The following is a 16323-nucleotide window of genomic DNA, read 5'->3' on the forward strand; positions in this document are numbered from 1 at the left end:
CTGCTCACCCGAGCCCCTACCCCACTGCTCCTGCCAAGAGAAAAACGGGGAAGTCCAGCATGCCGGGGCAAAACCCTCTCCGCTACCTCCCCGCCACCTCTCCCCCCCGCCGCAGAATGCCCTCCTCGCCTTGCTGGACGCCCCCCCACCCACTCTCCCCCCAACCCCAGCTCACCGCCCCGCCCTGCCCGCCCCCCACCCCCCCCCCCGGAAACCCCACACTCACCCCATCCCAGCAGCTCCCCCCGCTACCCCCTGCCGCTCCACCTGCCCCGTATCCCTCCCCCGCCGAACCCCCCCGCACCCTCTCCCATCCACGGTCCGCCCCCAACCCTAGATGCATCCCCGGACCCCCGGTCGGCCCCCCTCTGCCACCCCTCGCACCCCCTCCGTGCCGCACACCCCGCCCCGCGGAGAGCCCCCCCCTGCTGGGTGGAATTATGTCATCATCCGCTGAATCCCCCCCCCGCTCGCTCTCACCCCCTTCTCCCTCCTCTTCCCCCCCCCCTCCGAATCTTCAATCATGAGCGGCGATTCCCTCCCTGCCCCCCTGTCTCCTCCTCCTCGATTGCTCCGCCGGCCCCTCCCTCAGGCACCCCTCCCTCCTCCCCGTCCGACCCCCCCCCTCCGCTTCCTCCACCTGACCCTGCACCCCTCCCCCTCTCCTTCTCAGCGCGTGTCCCCCCTCCCACCCCCCCTCCCCTGTTACTGCGTTTTGCCCCGCGAGCTGCCATCGTCCTACCTGCATCCCCTTCCAGTCCTGCACCCTCTGCAACATTCCCCGTCGCTCCCCCCCACCCCCCGCCTCCCCCCGCCCCCCCGCCTCCCCAGGCCCTCCGCACCTGCCACAAAATTCAAAGGCGCCTTCTTCCGGCCGCCGCGTTTCTTCCCCGGCCCCCCTCCCCTTTTTGCCGCCCCAACCGCTTGCTGGCCGCCACCGCGCGCCGCTCTCTTCACCGCTCCCGCCCCCTCCCCCTTCCGCGCACGTGACCTAGGCGGCTCACAAGCCGCCACTGCCGCCGCGGCGCCATCTGCAGCGCGCCGCAGTGGCCTTACCCTGAGGTCGCTGCGCAGGAGGTCCGTCCTGCCTGCCTCGCCGAGAAGGCGCAGCGCTTCACGAACCCGGGGATCTGACAACGCCTCCGCCGCCATCTTTCAGGTCCCTCGCCGTCAGCCCGCCGCCTCCTCGCACCACAGCCCGACACCTCGCACTGCAACCTGCACAAAACTCAGTGCGAACTTCCCTTATCACCGCCGCTATCGTCCGAAGCCCTGAAAACACGATTGCCCTCACAAACTAACACTAAGAACGCAAACTACACACAAAATTATCTGAGCCCCCCGGCTGCTGGGTCACTGTCCCATGAAATGGTGCACAGTGACCCAAAATGGCCGCTTTTCAACCCTCCCAGCCCAAAAGGAGCCCAAAAACCGCCGACCAGCCCAACCAGCCCGAAGTCCTTTCCTGTGTCCGGCCAAATACCTCCCCTCCCCTTCCTCCCGGGGCCCCAAACTCCCCGGGGGGGCGAGCCTCCCTCCGGTCGGCCACCCCCGCAAAGCCCCATTCCGCTGGATTGAAGTCCGTTGAGGAAATGGAAGTGGCACTCAACATGGATATTAAAAATAAACAAATCGGAAACTAAACTAGGAACAGAAAGGAAGGGTTATGGTCATCCAGTGTTATATTAATTATAATCTTATAGTCAATCAGTTCTGCCAGAACAGTGGAGTTAGGCCCAATTAGTTGTGAAAATATATTGAAACGCCCCCTGAAGGCCAACCACCCTTATTCGAACTAAGTGTAGGTGAATGAAGATTGGTGCAATCAGCCCAAAGATTTTGACTTGCTTGCCAGGTCTCTTGTAGGTATACTATATCAAAGGATTGAACATGGTGTTAGTGTTTGGGTGAGGACATTAAGTTGTTATAGCCCTTGATATTCCATGAGCAAGTATTTAGTTTATTTAGGGGATGACATGAGCTTGGACTAGGGTTGGTTTTGAATGGCACCTGGTAACCAGGCCCGCTGCTGATCTTGATAGGCGGTAATCCCTTCTGCTTGACCCATTGTCTTTGCTCTCTACTAATTTATTATGAAGATTTGAATGAGATACTCTATTAAAATACCCCACACAAAACGGAGTTCAGTAAAAAAAAAAAAGCCTTGGTCTCCATGTTGATCACTCTTAGACTGCTGGATGCTTAAAAAATCAATGGGTATTCGGGCCTTAGTGGTTCAACTAACCCCTTAAGCCAGATCCTTCAAGCCTTTGTTTTTCTGCATAGACTCAATGAAAAATGTTCTTATAAAAAAAAAACATATCTCAGTTCTTTCATCGATATCTGCTTTTGGCAGTGGCATAATGCTAAGAAATCTATGTCACTTGAGGTTATATACCCTAGATTTGGGTTGGCAGCAGTGACGGCTCATCTGTTAAGGCGGAGGAACATCACGCCACTGCTCAAAAGGAAAAATAAAATGATATTAATGTATTGTTGTTATTATTTTATTTTTCCTATTGCAGTCAGAGGCTGGGCGGGGCGGGCCAGAGCAGGGGGAGGAGTGGTTTGTACTCTGCATGACTCTGCCCCTCTTGGGCCGGCCAAAAACTCATGCGCACTTTGCTTGTTCCCCTCCAAGCTGCATTACACAGCCTGGTGAGGAACATGCACAAACTCCCTGTTCCTGTCTGAGCACCGAACCACGGTGCTCCGACCAATCACAACGCTGCATTGCAGCATTGTGAATGACTCAGGGAGCCTCTGTGCTTCCTGCTGCCAGCCGGAACTGGAGACCAGAAGAAGGAAGAGGCCGGAGGAGAGATGGCGGATAGCCGTTCCAGGTAAGTCCCTTTTTTAATGTTTTTTTTTTTTCCACCACCACCATCTGGTAGCAGCCGCTACTGGTTGGCAGAGCATAATTTTAATATGTTTCCTCTATTGAGTATGTCTACTTTGCCACGAGTCATGAATTCAAGGTATAATATTACACTGTCTGTGCAGCAGTCTTCTGTGTCTGCTGGTCTGACCCTCAATTTGGAGTTTTTGAAGCCACCAGAATCATCAGCACGATTAATTTGAAAACCAGCCTTATTGGGAAACATCCTTTAGAACTCGGTGTTATCACCGCGGGGCCTTTACGACGCAGCCATCACAACGCAAGTCATTACTACGACTTGCGCTGGATGGCGCTCTTGCTTAACGAATAGTTTAATTTTCTTTTCCAACACCTTCCCTACTGTTACGTGGGCTGGAGTTGGAATAGAAAATTAAAATAATCCACAATCCAGCGCCCTCCAACTCAAGTCGTTGTAACGACTTGCGTTGTGAAAACCGCGTTGTAAAGTACCGCGATCAAAATGATCGCGTTGTACTAACATACATCAATCAATCAATAAATCAATCACTGCATTTCTAAAGTGCGCTACATACCCATGAGGGTCTCAAGGCGCTGGAGGGGGGGGGGGCGCTACTGATCGAAGAGCCAGGTCTTGAGGAGTCTTCTAAAGGCCAGCAGGTCCTGAGTCTGTCGTAGGCTGGTAGGGAGAGCGTTCCAGGTCTTGGCGGCGATATAGGAGAAGGATCTGCCGCCGGCAGTGGCTTTCTGGATACGAGGAAATGTGGCGAGGGCGAGGTTGGCTGAACGGAGACTTCGGGTGGGGGTGTGGAAGCTGAGTCGGTTGTTGAGGTATGTAGGTCCGGTGTTGTGTAGTGCTTTGTGTGCGGGGATGAGGAGTTTGAAGGTGATCCTCTTGTTGACGGGGAGCCAGTGCAGGCCTCTCAGGTGGGGTGGGGTGTGATGTGGTTGCGTCGGGGGACGTTGAGGATCAGTCGTGCCGAGGCGTTCTGGATTCGTTGTAGTCTTCTCAGGAGCTTGGTTGTTGTTCCTGAGTAGAGGGCGTTCCTGTAGTCGCGTCTGCTGGTGATGAGGGCCTGGGTGACGGTCTTTCTCGTGTCGGGAGGGATCCATTTGAAGATCCTGCGGAGCATACGGAGGGTGTTGAAGCAGGACGCGGAGACGGCGTTGACTTGCCTGGTCAGGGAGAGGGTGGAGTCCAGGATGGTCCCCAGGTTGCGTGTGTGGTCTGTGGTCTAGCGATGTGGGCCACCAAGAGTCGTCTCAGGCTGATGGGGTGGGTCCGAGAATTAGGACATCTGTCTTGTCTGAATTCAGCTTCAGTCTGCTGTCCTTCATCCAGTCGGCTACAGCCTTCATTCCTCTGTGGAGGTTGGCTTTGGCGGTGTGGGGGTCTTCGGAGAGGGATATGATCAGCTGGGTGTCGTCAGCGTAGGAGATGATGTTGAGGTTATGTTGTCGTGCGACGTGGGCGAGTGGTGCCATGTAGATATTGAACAGCGTCGGGCTGAGGGAAGATCCCTGTGGGACGCCGCAGATTATCTCGTGGTTTTTGAGCGGAAGGGTGGGAGGCGGACGCTCTGGGTTCTGCCGGAGAGAAAGGATGTGGTCCTGGCCAGGGCCTTCTCTTGAATTCTGGCGTCATGGAGGCGTGCTGATAGGGTGCGGTGGCAGACTGTGGCTCCTGATAGGTCCAGGAGGATGAGGGCGGCTGTTTCTCCTTTGTCCATCAGGATCCTGATGTCGTCCGTGGCGGCGATGAGGGCGGTCTCGGTGCTGTGGTTGCTGCGAAAGCCGGATTGGGAAGGGTCCAGGATGTTGTTGTCTTCGAGGTAGCGGGTTAGCTGTTTGTTGACAATCTTCTCTGTCACTTTTGCTGGGAACGGGAGCAGGGAGATGGGCCGGAAGTTCTTGAGGTCCTTGGGGGTCCGCCTTGGACTTCTTCAGAAGGGCGTTGATCTCGGCGTGCTTCCAGCTTTCCGGGAAGGTTGCTGTCTTGAAGGAACTGTTGATTGTTTTCCGGAGGTGGGGCGCGATGGTTGTGCTGGCTTTGTTGAAGACGTGGTGGGGGCAGGGGTCAGAAGGGGATCCGGAGTGGATGGAGTTCATGGTTTTGATGGTGTCTTCGTCGCTGATGTTGGACCAGGCGGTCAGGCGACTGGTGCGGGTGGTGGTCGCAGGGGTGGTGGACTCGGTGGTGGGTGCGGGGGTGTCGGAGTTGAAGCTGTCGTGGATGTCGGTGATCTTGCGGTGAAAGAAGGTGGCCAGGGAGTCGCACAGGTCTTGTGATGGTGGGATGTCGTTGGTGTTGGAGCTGGGGTTGGAGAGTTCTTTCACGATGCTGAAGAGCTCTTTGGAATTGCGTGCGTTGTTGTCTAAGCGATCCTTGAAGGCGGTCCTCTTGGCGGTCCTGATGAGTTGGTGGTGTCTCTTGTGGGCTGTGTGGCTGCCTGGTGTTCGGTCATGGAGCCATTTCTTCTCCAGCTTCCGACAGGTGCGCTTGGAGATCCGGAGGTCTTCGGTGAACCAGGCTGCTTTCTTGTTGGTGTGGTTGGTTGTGGAGGTCTTGAGAGGGGCGAGGGCGTTTGCGCAGTCGTTGATCCACTGTTTGAGGTTGGTTGCGGCGGTGTCTGGGTCGGTGGAGTCGGCGAGTGGTCTCGGGGCGAGGGTGGTAGTCAGTTGGTACTTGGTGACCTTGCCCCAGCAGCAGCGTGGCAGCTGTTGGGTGCGGTGGTGTGTGGTGGGTTTCCTGAAGGTGAAGTGGACGCATCTCTGGTCGGTCCAGTGGGGTTCGATGGTGTGGTTGAAGGAGATGTGAGGGCTTGTGGAGAAGATGGGGTCCAGCGTGTGTCCAGCGGCGTGGGTGGGTGTCATCACGAGCTGTTTGAGTCCGAGGTTGTCGATCAGGGTGGTGGAGTTGGCAGCGTTGTTGTTGTTCTCGAGGTGGAAGTTCAGGTCCCCGAGGAGGATGTAGTCCGTGGAGGCGAGGGCGTGGGTTCTGACGAGGTCAGCGATGGTGTCGCTGAACTGTGTTTGTGGTCCGGGTGGTCTGTAGATGAGTGTTCCTCTGAGGGTGGTGTTGGGGTCGGTGTGGATCTGGAAGTGCATGTGTTCGGCGGTGGTGAGGGTGTCTTCGGTGCTGGTCGAGACTCTGAGGGTGTCCTTGTGGATGATGGCTATTCCCCCTACGTTGTTGCGGTCTCTGCTGGAGATCTTGTAGCCCTGTGGGATGCCTATGGGGATGTCTGGTACTGAGGTGGTGTTCAGCCAGGTCTCTGTCAGGAAGGCGACGTCGGGGCCGTGGAGTCTAGGAGGTCCCAGAGTTCGATGGCGTGTTTGCAAGCGGAGCGAGTGTTGAGGAGGATGCAGCGGAGGTGGTTGGGTTTTCTGGTTGGTGGTTTGGTGGGCTGGATGCTGGTGAATCTGCAGTTCCGGCAGGCGAAGGGCCCTTGGGTGCGCTTCGGGGCAGCCCGGTAGCAGGGGTTATCTCGTCCGGTGTTCAGTGCGTGGAGGGTGCTGGAGTCATAGTGCAGTCTGGCGTAGTGGGGGGTGTGGGGTGCAGGGGTTCTGGCGCTGGGCGCGGTCCAGGCGCGGACGGGCGCAGATGGGCTTGCCTTTGGCGCGCCCGCTGCGTGTGGCCTCCATAAGAGGCAAAGTGGGAGGGAGGAGCAGCTGGGAGGCGGGAGCGGGGTGGCCAATGGGCGAGGCACGGGACAGCAGAAGGCAAAAGGGGGCGGGCCACAGGGGAGCAGGGGCGGGGGGGCACAGAGGGCAGGGCACAAAGGAACGCCTAGGACACAAAAAAACAGGCTAAATAAGAACAATGCACAAAATAAAGAAATAATGTATAGTGGGAAAAACAAAGGTTAGCGGGACAGCGAGGAAGCAGTCACCCGGGGGCACACCAGCGGCGAACCCTCGGCAGCGGCGGTAAAGTGGGGCAGAGTCTCAGGAGGAGCCGTGCGGCGTGGGGAGTGACCTACATCCGCCTTATTAGGCCAATTCTGTCTCCTACCAGAGAAGACTGACTGAAAGGGCAGTGTTTCCTACATCCTTGTACTTTGTGAAGTACTTTCAACATCAGCAGCGTTTTAAGGACTAATGAGGGATACAGAATCGTGAGTGGCTGCGCCATATCCACTATACAGTCCTGCCCATACGAGTTATACCTATACCTTCCCTCAAAAGCAAGGCCACTTGCTTCAGAAGTTACCACAGTAGCTGCCCACTATTAACTTGCCTCCTGAAGCCTGTCCCTACGTGTTACCCTTGACAAGTGTTCCTCTTTTGGGCGAGGGGCTAACGGTGAGTCATATCCCCCTTAGAAATAAGGTGACACACAGGCACTTGAATTTTGTTTTAACCAGCTTTAGTCAGATTTTGCATCAGAGACGGCTTGTGTGGAGTGGGGCTGTTCTTAAACGGTTTGGGGGTGATACTATTGTAATTCATATATATATATATATATATATATATATATATATATATATATATATTTATTTATTTATTTATTTATTTTTTTTTCAACAATTTGTTCTATGCTTTTTACGGCCTGTCACCTATTTGGAGGGTCTAGTTGTATACATGCATTTCCTCTTGGTTATTTTTATAAAAGTTTCTTGTCCCTCCGTTTTGACTGATCAAATTGCCCCTATAGCCCCTACGCCGAAAAATTATACCCCCCTCCGTAACTGCTTTTCTCTGCTAGAAGGTCTTGAAGGCATAGATTGGCTGAATTCGACATTATCCTGTAGGAGTATTTCTGTGATTCCACCCGGATTCCCATGCATTGTCTTTGTGTTTAAAAAAAAAAAAAAAATTAAGCTTGGACCACTGCGTTCCTGGATCGCTTTTATTGAGTCCTTTGATATTATTGCGCTGCAGGAGACTTGGCAGGTAACAGATGTCCTGCATAATGTTTACTGTTATTCTATTGCACCTTATCCCTCTAACTCTGTGAGAGATAAGGGTGAGGTTTCTCTGTTTGGGTGAGACTATCCTAAAATGCCAAGAGTATTTAGATCTATACCACTAGTAATGTGATCCAGGTGATAGTATTAGGGGTGGGCAAAAATTCTGCTCCGCCAGCAGAGTTTTGCCCACTCCGTGGTTGGACCGCAAAGATCTGGCAAAACTCCGCCAATCTCTGTATTGTGGAGTTTTTTTCTTACATGCGAGGTCTCGCCAACGATAAGTTGGTGAGTGGGAATGTGTACCTCTCCTGCTGAAAGTTACCAAAGTGGTCAATTGCGATGGTTGGCGCTTAGAATATCTACTCAAGAGGCAGAATGAAGTGGCGCCCTCTAGAACTCCACGTGGTGCTATTGGCACTGATTTTTACAGCGTGGAACAAGCTCCCGGGGCTAAAAATCAGCATGACATGCTAAATTCCACCCGCTAACAGAACTCTGTAGAATCCTGCTGAGTTTTTATGTAACTCTGTGAGTTCCAAGAACCTCTAATACTTATTGACTGTTGTAATTTTACTATCTGTATGTTCAATTTTTATAATGGTTATTTTTCCTATTCAACTGTTGCTAATTTTGGCAACCAGTTAGATATTGTATATAATATTCTTTCCCAGAACAGCTGCCGTCGGATCCATTGTCCTGCCCTAATCTGCAGAGATATTAATGCAGCATTAAATGTAGGTCGCTTCGAACAAGATTTTAGGGGCAATTCTGTCCTATCATAATTCCCCTCATAAGCAAACATGAAAGGCCACGAGTTGGATAACATTTTTATACTCGGAACCTGGTTAGTGTGCATGAATTAAAATATGTTGCTAATCTGACTTTCATTGGCAGAGGTTGTCCTCCATTATAGATCACATTTTTTTTTGTCTAGGTCCCTGATTAGCCTGATTGTTAATAGCAATACTGTAGATCTGCAAACCCTGTCTGACTTTCCTGGCACACACATCAAATTGGACCTGGATCCACTCGTCCGATACTCCCCAAGAACAATAATCAATTGGTTTGGAAGCAGCATAAACCAGTAGCCCCCCTAATACATTTAATTAGCGCATTTGAGCTCTATCTCTCCGAAACACAGGGTATTGCGCACATCATCGGGTCTTTTGTAGAATTTTGTACAAAGGCGAGACTGTTGTTCATGAAACCTATCATTGGTCCTGATGAGCAGACCCTAAGGTGGTTTGATTCCGCATGTTTCTTGACTAGTCATAACTTGAGATGTGCCTTGCGCACTAGACAAAGGAACATAGATGAGATCAGGAGATGTAGGGCCACCTGGAACCACACCCTTTGGGAGAGGAAGAAGCTTTATGCCATTAATTTAAGCACTTTGATTGAAGCTAACAAACTCAAAGATACGAAGCTCTTTTGGTCTCCTGTAAATCGTATTAGAAGCACCTCTCGCAGTAAGACCCCAATGAACTTGCACATTGTAGCAGACGGTTAGGTACAACATTTTTCAGCAGCAAATTGTACAAATGATGCCATCAACAATGCTTTTGCTAGATGTGCTCAATACGCGTGTATTAAGGTTTCCTTGGAGGAAGTTATTACTGCCTTTTTGGAAACTCCCTGCAACAAAGGTCCTGGATTAGAGGAAGTTTCAATTTATTTATTTAAGTGCAGTGTATACATGGGCTCTTTTACTTGCAAATCTTTTTAATTGGTTGGATACCAGTACACTACACATGTCTTTGGCTAAACCTGTAATTGTACTGGTTTTCAAAAAGGCAATGGAACTGATCATGTTCTCCGTGTCCAATTTCCCTCATGGACACATCTGCAAAAATCCTCGGCAGAATGATCGCCAGCCGAATATGATCTTGGGCCAACTATCAAAACATGCTGAGTTCATGTCAGTATGGTTCTTAGAAGGGCCTAGATACAGTGGAGCACTTCCTGAATCTGTAATTTCTTATAGGTAAATATGTGGTAGCCAGGCACTTTCCATTGTACTTCTTTTTTATGGACCTTTCTAATACCTTCAACCGGGTTAATTGTTCTAAATTGTGACATGTTATTAGATAAAGGTCTAGATGCTTCTTTGCTTAATATGTTCCAGCTAAAGTTCACTTCAGATCAAATGAAGTGTACTGATCCAGTCGGTCTGCTCGGGAGGGGGGTTGGAGGGAGGGGTTTGCCGGGGATGCATTCTAGTGCCTATATTGGTTATCGCATGCATAAATAATGTTAATTATCATTTCATTCAAAAGGAAGTCCCACAGCTAGATAAGCAACGTGTTCCAGCATTACTATTTGCTGATGATGCTGTGTTATTCGCGCGGACACCTCACAGTTTGAAGTAGTTAAAACAGTCCTTCTCCTTTTTTTAATCTCAAAGCTTGAGATGGACATTAACTACTCCAAGACCCACATTATGCATTGTGGTGCTAAGAAATCAAATCCGAGAGCTAGGTTTTGTAATGGTAACATTTCTTAAGTTGTGAGCAGTTTTCCTTATTTGGGAGTCTACTTTGAGCAGCCACGCTGGTGTATGGCTAAAACATATTGGCAAAGCCAATAAATAGCTTTTGCATAGGCGAGAACTACTGGCTTTGCCAATGCTTTTTAGTCCCGTGATTGACCCCGTTTTCTGTTGGCGGAAAGGACTGTCACCTGTTTGTCCAGTTCTTAAAGGCGGAATATCGGGGCCCCTGCACCCGTGTGAAGCAATGCTCCTCGGGCGGGGGAGGCCCCGCTCCCAGCGCAGGTACGACAGTGACTGAGCGTGGAGAGGTGTAACCTGTACGCGGCTGAGTGAGTCACCTCGTCAGGCTGTGAAAGTTGAACGCAGTGAAACTTAAGTCGAGATTTCTGGTGTTTCCTCGAGGTCGTCGTTTCCGGCCCGTGTGTGTGGCGTGGACGTGTTTCGGTCCTCTTTGAAGGAAGGGCTGGCGGGCCCGGCTCCGGGTACCATTCCTGGCAGGTAGGCAGGTCAGGGCGCCAGGCCCGTCCCACCCTCCTTCCTCTCTGCTGCCAGCTCTCGGGCGCTGGCGCGGCTTGTCTGGAGCAGGACCCGGCGGCAGAGCGGCTGAGCTGCGAGGTCCCTCTCGGGAGCGCCTCACCTGTGCCGGGGCGGTCCGGCGGGATTCCTTTCTGGTGACAGCACCGAGGCCCTGGCAGGGAAGCGCCGAGGCCCCAGAGAATGAGGATCTGAAGGCGCTGGGGAGCAGAACCCGACTGCCGCAGAGGTGATTACCGTGAGTTTGAGGCATTATTAGTTCATGACCTATCGCAGCAGCTATCTGGTGTGATGGGCTGTAAAATAGCTGCAAAATACGCTAAATAGATGTAGCCACAAAGCGCTTGGAAGTCTAACGTGATAGTGACGCTGAAACGTGTGACCGGACTGTAAGGGGAAGTTGCATCTGGTGATGGATTTGCTCTCTAACAAGCCTGTGACTCCTGATCTCGAAGTTCCTCTTTTTTCTAGCTGTCTGTTAGTCCTAGGTACTCTGTAAGGAGTGCTTCATATATATATATTTTTTCTGAAGTGAACTAAGGTGTGGTAACTAGCAATCCTTTATTTACGAGTTTTTACGACCACACAGGACGTTTCACCTGGCTCAATGAAAGCACTGAAAACTAACAAAAGGACAGTTTTGTATCGAAGAATTGGTATAACTAAAGTATCACTCGCCGTGTCATATAGCAAACCTTACCTTTCACCAATCCACTGTTTGTTTAATTTGTGTTTTTCTTGCTTTTTAATTTAATAGTGATATTTGCCATGGAGCTAACTCATCCTTCTGATGTGATAAAGTGTATTCAAACCGAACTCTGAGCATGCACCAAACAAGTAAGCAATTAACTGTCTGTTAAGGCATTTCTTACCGTGGGCTCCTTAACAAACCTATATTTGCCAGACAATGGACATTTGCAATAATGACTGACAAAGGCAAATAAAATAAAATGACGGTTCATACTTGAAACCATGAAATAGAGAAGAGGCTAACGTGCCCTGCCCAGCAGACCACAGAGTATGCATGTCTTCTCACTGTCCCACAAACTGTGAACTGTGCAAGAAGCAAGCAGGCCTGCTGCAAGCCAATATGATTTTGAGTCCTTCCTAAAGTCGAAAGAAACAGATCAAGGGTTTGGCAGGCAAATGAATTCCGAAATTGTTCTGCTGAAGAAAAGTCTTACAATTGATATATATATATATATATTGGAGCACTTTAGTAGGGTCAAACCTTGAAAGATCCTGGTTTCTTGTTAAACAGGACGTACCTGCCCTCGGACCAGCTAGACGGATAAGGGAGGATTGCTTGAAATGTAACACATTGCAGTGTCATCTATTCAATTGTGCGCAGTGCTTATTAGGGAAGAACAGTGATCCCTATCCGAAGGAATAACTGGGCTAGTCAGCCTCATTAGTACTCACAAGCAGTTCACCATGGGCCAAAAAGTATGCTTTGCGGTGTGAACCAGGGCTGCAGTGATGCCAGCAGTGTAGGAGCTGGGGAGGTGGGTTTAGGATGGGCATGTATTTTTTTTTTCCTCGCAGTTTTATATTGCGCAAATTCGACCCAAAGGTATCGGAGCACTTTGCATGAGCACCAGTTATATTACGCAAGGACACACCCATTTTATTTTTTTTAGGAATGGGGAGATTAAGTGATTTGCCTAGAATCACAGGATGGTGAGTCAAGGGTTTCAGTCCATGCCAAAATTATGCCCCTTCTGTTTAAAATATTTCTATGTGAAACTACTGCGTCAATCTGTACCGGAGTTGCTATCTCTTTACCGCACTCTGGAGTAAGCCATCCCTGTTTACTATTGCCAAGTTTGGCCAGTCAAGTGCTCAAAAGAAGTAACTTTATTATTAATCTAATGAAATAGAACCGAGGACTCTGGCCTTTCACTGTCCATATGCCTTCCGTAGCTTATCTGTAAACATTAGGACTTAGAAACAGGCTCAGTTAAGGTAACAAGTGCTATGAAAATTCTTGACAAAGCTCCCTCATTCTCCCCACACACAAAGTGTATAGTTCACTGAGGTGGGCAGGCACAAACACTCAACCTCCACCACTAGACCTGGAACAACGGGAAAAGTTGAGCACTAGAGACTTGATGTTTAATTGTGACTTTTACAACTTTGCCAAAATATGCTGATTGCGAACTATATTAAACGTCTGCCCGGGTTCCACAGCACACTGGCATTTGTGGGGAGTAGTCCTGGGATCTCACCATTAGAACCTCACACACCCAAGGTAATGTGAAAGATGAAAAACTATGGACCCAGGAGACATGTTGTTTATTTATACCCTGCCACCCTTTTTGCAAATTGTGCGCTCTTGTGCAATAACTTTCTAAACATAATTATCAACTTCTTTATTATTATTAGTTTTAACCCGTTCCGTGCTTATGGCGGAACCACACTGTCGTGAGCCACGTGCAATGTGTGCTCATGATGGCGTGGTTCCGTCATGCGACTGCCGCTCCACCCACGCGGCATTAATTCCCCGCCTGTGCGGGCGCATTAATGAGCGGGCAGCGCCGTGACAGAACCACGCCGTCCTGAGCACACTCCGCCGGACTCATGACGGCGTGGTTCCGTCATGAGCACCGCAGTGCCGTGCTCACCACCTAGCCCCTCCCCGCACCGCGGCAAAATTCGTGCAGCGATGAAGGGGTTAATAATAACAACATAGATAGTAAGAACTTAAATCAAACTAAACGCTCGTAGGAAGTATGTGGTAAGAAAACTGCCAACAATCATTTGATCTTATAGTGGAGGGGAGAACACCTCGTCTCAAAGTTCGCTCATTAAAATGTAGTGTAATTAATGGACCTTTAAAAACAAGAGTATTAGTACTCCTGCATCATTTGTTTGATCTTGATCAAATCATATCCTTCCTATGCACTTCTCAACTTCATTTCTATTATGTGAGCGAGCTGGCCGAGCCACTAAAGACTTCAACCAAGCACGAGCCAAAATGCTGGTTCTGGCTCATCTTGAGGTCCTTTTGGATCTTCATACCTAAAACGAGCCGAGCCTTCATGTGGCTTCTGTCTGCCATCCACAGGGAACCCTTGTGTGCCAAGAATTTAAAACAAAGCATTAACTTTTTACATCAAACGAGACCGGCAAAGAGATATCCACCTAGTGGCTTAATTGTTTAGTGTGAAACCAGAAACCCTGGAATTTATGCCGGCTTCTCTACTTAAAATTGTGGGATCCTAGGCAATTGTTATATTTCACTTTGCCTCCTTTTTTCATTATTACGTATAAGAGCACCTTGAAATACATGTGTTTAGGATGTGCGCTGTACAAAAACGTCATGCTTGTTTTAATAGGCTAGAATGTTGTCATGTATAATAACTTGTACCACAGGGGTTTGCTTGGCAAATGACTTGCACCATGGGGACACTAAAAGCATTGTAGATGGAGATGAGGGGAAGGTATGACTGTGTCTCAGTTTGTGTATGGAAACTATCACTTCTAATAAATGCCACACAATGCGGGGATATAATCTGATGCACTAAGGTGAAAAACTTCCATGTTGGAGAAATACTCATTTGAATTGTTAACCCCTTCGCTGCGGGGGGGGGGGGGGTAATTCCCCTGCTGGGCGGGGGGGCACGCACAGCGCCCCCATGCTCATGACAAGCTCAGCTCGTCATGAGGCACGGCGCTCCGGTGCTCATGACGAGCTGAGCTCGTCACAGCTGCACCCATTCCCGTGGAACGCTCCGCACAGCAGGGGAATTATCCTCGCGTGTGAGCGTTCCACGGCTCATGACGAGCTCAGCTCGTCATGAGCACCGTGCCTCATGACGAGCTCAGCTCGTCATGAGCATGGAAGGTGTTAAATGATGTTATCATGTTTTCCTTGGTGGTTGTATATCTTTAAACGTGAATGTATTCCTAAAAGCAAGAGGTGCAGGATACCTTCTGTGCTTCTTTTGCCTTTAGTTCGGATAATGAGTAAATACATGCTTGCACGTTTGTGTAGCATCTGTAACGTATTTTTGAAATGTAATGCTCAAACAAGTAAATAGCAGCCCAGTTCTGTTGTTCACCAGGGGGCCATATGTAAAGGTTCATGGCCCCGGGACCGTACAAGCAGTATCCCTGATCTACTTTAAAAAGGGACAGCCCGGACTCGTGTGTTGGTGGATTCCATCGCTGACTTTAGTCGGCGTTCACATCTAAGAATGTAGTGCTGGGATGGGCTTGCCCAGTGCTCTAAGATTATTTCTTTGAGTGATTAATGGTCAATTTCTGAAAATGTCTCACTCATAGAAACGCAACCCTTCAGGTGATGAACTTCTCTCTTCCGATGAAGCTCTATATAATTGCGGTAATTGGTGTATACAGATGAATGGAGAGCCTGAACACAATAGCTTATTTTACTGCTGTGCTACATACGGGTTGAAACTCAGTGGTGAAAAAGTAAAAGCCCTTTGGCACTCAACACAAGCAGACAGGTGGTAGGGAGACATTGATGACCCCATTGGGATACAAAGTATGCAGAATGAATGGAATGATGAAAAATGAGTTTAAATAAGTCCCCCTGTTGTCCTAGTCCAAAACTTGTATAGAGTCCAGATATCATGGACATCGATATTATGGACACCGTTCACATCGGTGTTAGGCAGACGCAGGGACAGGAGGCATACTTTTTTGTCCATCAGGTAAGGAACAATCCTTGATTTCTGTGGCATCTTAACACCTTTATCAAGTGGAGAAAATGCGGTCTAACCTGTGAGGAGGAACTTCTCTGACCCCTGGAAGACTGTAGAACGTGCATCTGTTTGAAGATGTGCATGGAAGATGACTCAAAGAACATAGCCCACCCAAAGTAGCATCTCCTGAATCGTAGATCAGCAGAGATGCTTTCTTGTAGCAAAAGTAGTGAGCCTGCACCATTTCCAGCCCACCCATACGCTTTATCTTCCCACCTCGACTCAGAAGAGCCTGAACACTTCTAACGTTTACATCCCCAGGCATGATGGCTGTCCCTTTCTGGAATGGCTTGAGCTAACTTTCTAGCCTGCACGATAACACGGACATTGACTTTTACAGTGTGGTTGGTCCCTAACCTTAAAATGCAATTTAATTAGGAACAGGTGAAGTCTTTGAGTCCATTGGCTGCCTTAGTCTGATGGGTGCCTCACTACATAACCAGTTTGACCAACCATCTTCCTGCTGTAGACACTTAAACTTTCATACATGTTTGGTAGTCTTCAAGGACACTAGAGTGGATGCTGGCCTGCTGTTACATCTGCCCCTATTGAACAGCTGTAGCATACATCTGGAGGACCCTTCACTGGTCCTGAAAACGAACCATGTCCTGACTGGAGTCTGGTTGAGGGTCTTAGTTAGCTTTTGAAATTGGCACCATAATACTTCACCATACACTCTGCTGGTGTGAGATCTTTGTTGTTTGGATGAAGATGTTTTTTATGATTGTAGAACTGAAAACGTATATTTCGGTCTTCGGTCATCTGAGTTATTCAGTGGTACACCTATTGCGAAAGACT

The 16323-nt window shown here is 49.5% G+C and overlaps 1 protein-coding gene across 2 annotated transcripts in view; it reads left to right on the forward strand.

Moving 5' to 3' along the window:
- SLC45A3 (solute carrier family 45 member 3) overlaps window positions 1-16323 on the forward strand; it is a 200978-nt gene that overhangs the window by 111265 nt on the left and 73390 nt on the right. The window contains exon 1 of one of the 2 annotated variants that reach the window (XM_078644602.1): window positions 10641-11024. The exons of the other annotated variant lie outside the window; for it this stretch is intronic. The gene's annotated coding sequence lies outside the window, so the exon portion shown is untranslated. Of the gene's footprint in view, window positions 1-10640; window positions 11025-16323 lie in introns of those variants that run through there. 2 annotated transcript variants of the gene reach the window in all.

The sequence above is a fragment of the Lissotriton helveticus genome, chromosome 5_1 (assembly GCF_964261635.1).
Source record: "Lissotriton helveticus chromosome 5_1, aLisHel1.1, whole genome shotgun sequence".
NCBI classification, from domain to species: Eukaryota; Metazoa; Chordata; class Amphibia; order Caudata; family Salamandridae; genus Lissotriton; species Lissotriton helveticus.